The sequence below is a fragment of the Peromyscus leucopus genome, chromosome 15 (assembly GCF_004664715.2).
Source record: "Peromyscus leucopus breed LL Stock chromosome 15, UCI_PerLeu_2.1, whole genome shotgun sequence".
Classification (NCBI taxonomy): domain Eukaryota; kingdom Metazoa; phylum Chordata; class Mammalia; order Rodentia; family Cricetidae; genus Peromyscus; species Peromyscus leucopus.
The window spans coordinates 44,605,037-44,610,671 of record NC_051076.1 but is presented as its reverse complement, the minus strand read 5'-3'; the positions used below and the strand labels follow the sequence as shown (position 1 = coordinate 44,610,671).

Genomic DNA, 5,635 nt, shown 5'->3' with positions numbered 1-5,635 from the left:
GGCCTAAATGGCTCTTTTTATGTGGTCCCTTAGCAAACTGCTCCTTCTTGTCAAAGCACATATCACACTCGAATTGCCTCACTGCTTGTTTGTGTCTTCTAAAATATTGCCAGCTCTTTCAAGACCAGAAACCTGTATTTATCTTATTTACTATCAATCCTGTGCACAGTTGTGGAATATAGTAGGCATTCCATAACCATTTATTAACTATGTAAGAACAGATGTAAGCTTAAGAAAAATAACAAGAGAAGTAGAGAATGTTGGTAATATTTTAGAGTCAGTGTCTTGACTACTCACTGACTTATGTATTTATTTTGCTGCAGCTCTATTTGAATTTGAAAGATATACTTAAAAATCACCAGCAACACACTGGCATAAAGTCTTAATGTTAATCTTACATTAAGTAACTTAAGTAACTTAAGAGTAATTAAATTGACATTTTAAGTTTGTTTGCTAAATTACTTTACCTGCCTGTCCCACTTCCCACCTGATTTTTCTTAGGAATAATTGTGGTAAAATTCTACACTTTTTTTTGCAATAGTTTTCCCTTTATTAATTTTATTTCCAAATAACTCATAATAATATCCTTGAAATTTTTCCATATTTTGGATAAATTAACCATACTTAGAAAAGGGACTTGGGATGTTCTGAGCTGCGTGTTGATAAGGATGTGGGCAGTGGTATAAATCTTGAACCATTAAAAGGGCCAATAAGCAGCCCAGATAAGATGCCATGCTCTCCTACTCCTTTTGTTTTTTCATGGAAATGGGAAGAGATCCCAACTGGGAAATCCTGGAGAACAAAGTGTACTACTCGGGCTCGTAAGGTTTTATGAAAGTGGTTCTCTGAGTTAAATTGTGTTTCCTGATTTCTAATGTACAGAGGATGTCCTGTGGCCAATAAAATGTTCTTACATTTCTTCAGTCATGGTCTCTGTTTCATTTTTGAAATTACACCCACCACAAAGGGCCATGATGACTTCAATAAACACATACTGGGGTTAATAGATGTAGCCACAGACAAATAGCTTTTTCTTTTTTTTTTTTTTTGTCTTTATAATACATTTATTAAACAAAGAAGGAAATATAGACATTTTAGGAGCAAGTTGAACTATCAATTTAAAGTATTTAATTTTTATTTTTTTGGTTTTTCAAGACAGGTTTCTCTGTTTAGTTCTTGCTGTCCTGGAACTCACTTTGTAGACCAGGCTGGCCTTGAACTCAGAGATCTTCCTGCCTCTGCCTACCAAGTGCTGGGACTAAAGGTGTGTGCCTTTTTTAACCCTGCATGTATATCTGTGCACTAATATGAGGGAGTCAGGTCCCCAGGACTGGAGTTACTGAGGGTTGTGAGCCACCATGTAGGTGCTAGGAATTGAACCTAGGTCTTCTGTAACAGCAGCCAGTGCTCTTAACTGCTGAACCACCTCTTCAGCTCCCTTAGTTTAAATTATTTAAAATATATTTTAAATTATATACAGGCAAGTTTTTTTTTCTTTTAAGGGTTATGTTAATCTAGAGAATTTAAATAATAGAAACATCATTAAACAAGTAAGAATGTCTGGCCATTACTAATATTTCCTAGTTCAAATTACCTAAGAGTGCTTAGTGGAATGCCTATGCTCCAAGAAAAACATTTTAAAAATGTAAAGCATGTCAACTGAGTGTCTTTAGTAATATCAACTGTAATTTCAGGTATTAGAATATGCAATTTGCAAGTGTGCATGTTAGCACACAGCACTCGGGAGGCACAGGCAGGCAGATCATCATGAGTTCGAGGCCAGCCTGGTCTAAGGAACAAGTTCAAAGCTAACTAGAGATCTTGTCTTTTAAAAAGAAAAAGAAAAGAAAAGAAAAGAAAAGAAAAGAAAAGCACACAGAGCAAGAGCAAATGTTCTTTCTACCACAGAACCACCGCATTCCCAGCCCTAAAGCCTATTTTCATTTTCAGATACTGATGCAAACCCAGTGCCTTGTGCATGCTAGAAAAGCACTCTACCACTGAGGTATATACCCCCAGCCTCAAAAGCTACATATGTAAAGTAGCACAAACAATTGTAAATAACTATTCTGAGATTCAATTAATCTCTGAAGTAAGCCATTTTGATTTGTTACAGCTAAGATTCTATGAGGCCCAGAATATGTATATAATCCTAGCACCTAAGCCATGGAGGCAGGAAGATCACAAGTTTGAGGACAGGCTGCATTACATTCAGGGAGTTCTAGATCAAACTTCACTACATGGCAAAACCTTGTCTCAAAACAACAACAAAAAGCCAGGCATGATTGTGCACACTCATGATTCCCAACACTCAGAAGAAAGATATGGCAAGTTCAAAGCCAGCTGGGCTATGCAGTGATTTCCAGGTCAGTCTAGGCCACATACATAGCAAGACCCAGTCTCAAAACAAAATAGATATATTATAATTAAGATATTTAATTTATTTTTTCTATTTTTATTCTAATTTCATTAGGTACTTGTTACATTTCAACTGTCAAAATCAGGAAAGAGGCACTGTAAATTTAAAAATCCACTCCAGTTACACTGATAGGTAGCAGAAAGGGAGTACTGTTGCGGTAACGCCCGCATTACTGATATCCGTTTACCATGTCTGAGTGAAGGGCTGCGGATTAATCCCAGTAATCAGCATACCTTACCGACGTCGTAGCTGTTCCTGGCGAACTTACTACCGACGTCACCGTTCCTGGAGAACTTAACGACGTCACCGCTACGTGTGTTGAGTTCTGAATCCTCTTCGACCCCTCACCTGGTGTCCGAAGTTTCCTTCCCGGGTTTCGGCACCAGTTGCGGCGCGCTCCTCGGCCAGCGAGGAAGAACGACCACCACGTGAGGATCCTTCTCAGATCACACTTTATTGGAGCGCCTCTTGATTAAGGGAGAGCGGGAGGTGAGGGGCCCCGAGGACTAAACTGCAGCTGCTTATATAGGGAATCAGGCAAACGTGCCGTACTGTGATTGGGTCCCGCCAGAATGCAAGCACGGGGAGCCACGGGATAGGCTGAGGACATAAGGCCAATTACCATACTCGTGCATCATAGCCAAATATGGAGTTGTTTACAGCTAGGCTACCAGGAAGTCAGCGCCATCTTTGAATAGCGGCTCCCTACAAGTACTATATTTTAGGAATTTATATTTTAAAACTATACGACATGGGCTAGAGAGAAGGCTCCGAGGTTAAGAACACTGGCTGTTCTTCCAGAGATCTTGAGTTCTATTCCCAACAACCACATGGTGCCTCACAACCATCTACAATGAGATCTGGTGCCATCTCCTGGCGTTCAGACATACATGCAGGCAGAACAACATAAATTAATCTTAACAAAAAACAAGGGAGGGCCAGGTGGTACGCCTTTAGTCCCAGCACTCAGGAGGCAGAGGCAGGTAGACCTTTGTGATTTCTGAGGCCAGCCTGAGCTACAGAGTGAGTTCCAGGAAAGGTGCAAAGCTACACAGAGAAACCCTGTCTCAATATCATATTGCTCTTATCAATTGTCTAGGACCACGGCAAGCAGTTTTTATAAAAGCTAAAAGATGTAGACACACACCATTTGATTTAATGATACTTTTGTTTTGTTTTGTTTTTCAAAACAAGGTTTTCTCTGCATAGCCCTGGCTGTACTTAAGAAATTTAAGATCCACTCTGTCTCCGGAGTGCTGGGATTAAAGGCATGCCTACCACCACCCAGCGATTCAATGGTGATTTTATTTTTTAATCTTTTATCTTTTTTGGTTTTTCAAGACAGGGGTTCTCTGTGTAGCTCCTGGAATTCACTCTGTAGACCAGTCTGGCCTCGAACTTAGAGATTCTCAGAAAACTCAGAGGAAGCAGCCTGCTTCTGCCTCCTGAGTGAGTACTGGGATCAAAGGCATGTGCCACCAACCATCCAGCCTCAATGGTCATTTTAAAAGAGAAAAACAAACATAAAACTCGTTTGTCAATTTAGATTTTACCCATTATGAATGGCTCCACTGTATTTTGGAATGAGAAAACAAGACTTCATTCCCAAACATTTATTGTACTTTTCTTTGATAGAAACAGGAAGTTTTCTATGTGACAAACTTGTTCCAATGCCAGAAAATAAATGAGTTCCCCAACTAGAGCACAGGTCTTCTGCAAGTCCTAGCATGTGACGGTCAGGAATTAGCAGTGCTCCGATGTCTTCATCTTTTATTTGAAGCAAGATCTTGACACGTAGTACAATCAAGGCTCCAACTTTCGATCCTCCTGCCCCAGCCTCTGAAGTATTGGGATTACAAGTATACAACATCTCATTCAACTTAGTAGCAGTCTTAATTTCATAAAAACTATTGCTAAGATGTTGGTTTTGGTCGTTTTGCAGATGGTCCATCTGAGTTAGTTCTGTTACCAATGTTATTTTCATCTTCTGCATCATCTTCATCATCACCTTCCTCTTTAGAAAGGGTCTTTGGGGCCTGGAGAGATGGCTCAGGGGTTAAAAGTACTGGCTGCTCTTCCAGAGGTCCTGAGTTCAATTCCCAGTGACCACATGGTGGTTCACAACCATCCATAATGAGGTCTGGTGTCCTCTTCTAGTGTGCAGACAGAACACGTCCAGAGCGTCGTCCGGATCTGCTGTCACGCCCTGCGTGTCCCGCTCCACGAGGGGCCTGAAGAACTCGGCCACCAGCTCCTTCATTCTCGGCCACCAGCTCCTTCATTCTGGCCACACCCCGCCGACAGGCTCTGGAGAGGGTCCGAGTCGCCCAGGACACTTGCAGCCGCCGGGTCTCCCCATCACACCCGACGTACTCGCCCGTAAGCTCCATGGCGACCACTTAGCTTCAACAGCGCACCACAGAGATGGGCCAAATAGCTTTTTCTGTTCTGTAGCGGTGACTACAAAATTCATTAAGAGTTTTCCATCATGTGAATGGAAAAGTATCTTCCCAGATAAAGAAACTCCCTCTTCCTAAGAGGTAGCACTGAAACCCACATTAGAGGAATAAGAAAGAAAGCATGAAAGAAGGAAAGGAAGGAAGAAAGGAATGAAGGAAGGAAGGAGGGAGGGAAGGAAGGAAGAAAGGAATGAATGAATGAAGGAAGGAAGGAAGAAAGAAAGAGAGAAAGAGAGAAGGAAAGAACAAAAGAAAGTTTGTATCATTTAATCAATATCCATGAAATGCCTTATTACTTTTTACCCAAGTGGCAATTTGTAATTCAGTCACTACTTTCTAGTTCCATCCCAATTTAAACCTCTCACTAGATGTTCTGAGAATGTTAGGTCCTTTCTCCAGGGCCACATGTCCTTTCTCTTATTCCCTGGTTAATAACTGGAGGAAATTAAGGTAATTGTGTTGTGAGTATGAGAGTTGGTGAGACAAAATGAACAAAAGACAATGGAAAGACTGGTCTTAGGACCATTTTCTTAGGCTACTTCTTCACTTGAAAATAAAATCAGGAGATATTAATATTAATTGTCCTGTTCATTACAGAAAAGCAAAAATGACATTGTAACACCCCTCTAATGCTTACTTTGAACTTAATAATGTTTCTTCACCAATGTATATTCCAGTCATGGTTCTTAATCTAGTCCACAAACTTTGGTATTAGTGCACCTCTGAAGGTAATATTGGAATATTGGTATGCAGGAAT

At 40.6% G+C, this 5,635-nt stretch overlaps 1 pseudogene; it reads right to left on the bottom strand.

The window, feature by feature from the left end:
* Positions 1-3,756: 3,756 nt before the first annotated feature.
* LOC119089114 lies at positions 3,757-4,809 on the bottom strand (annotated as a pseudogene).
* Positions 4,810-5,635: the final 826 nt, after the last annotated feature.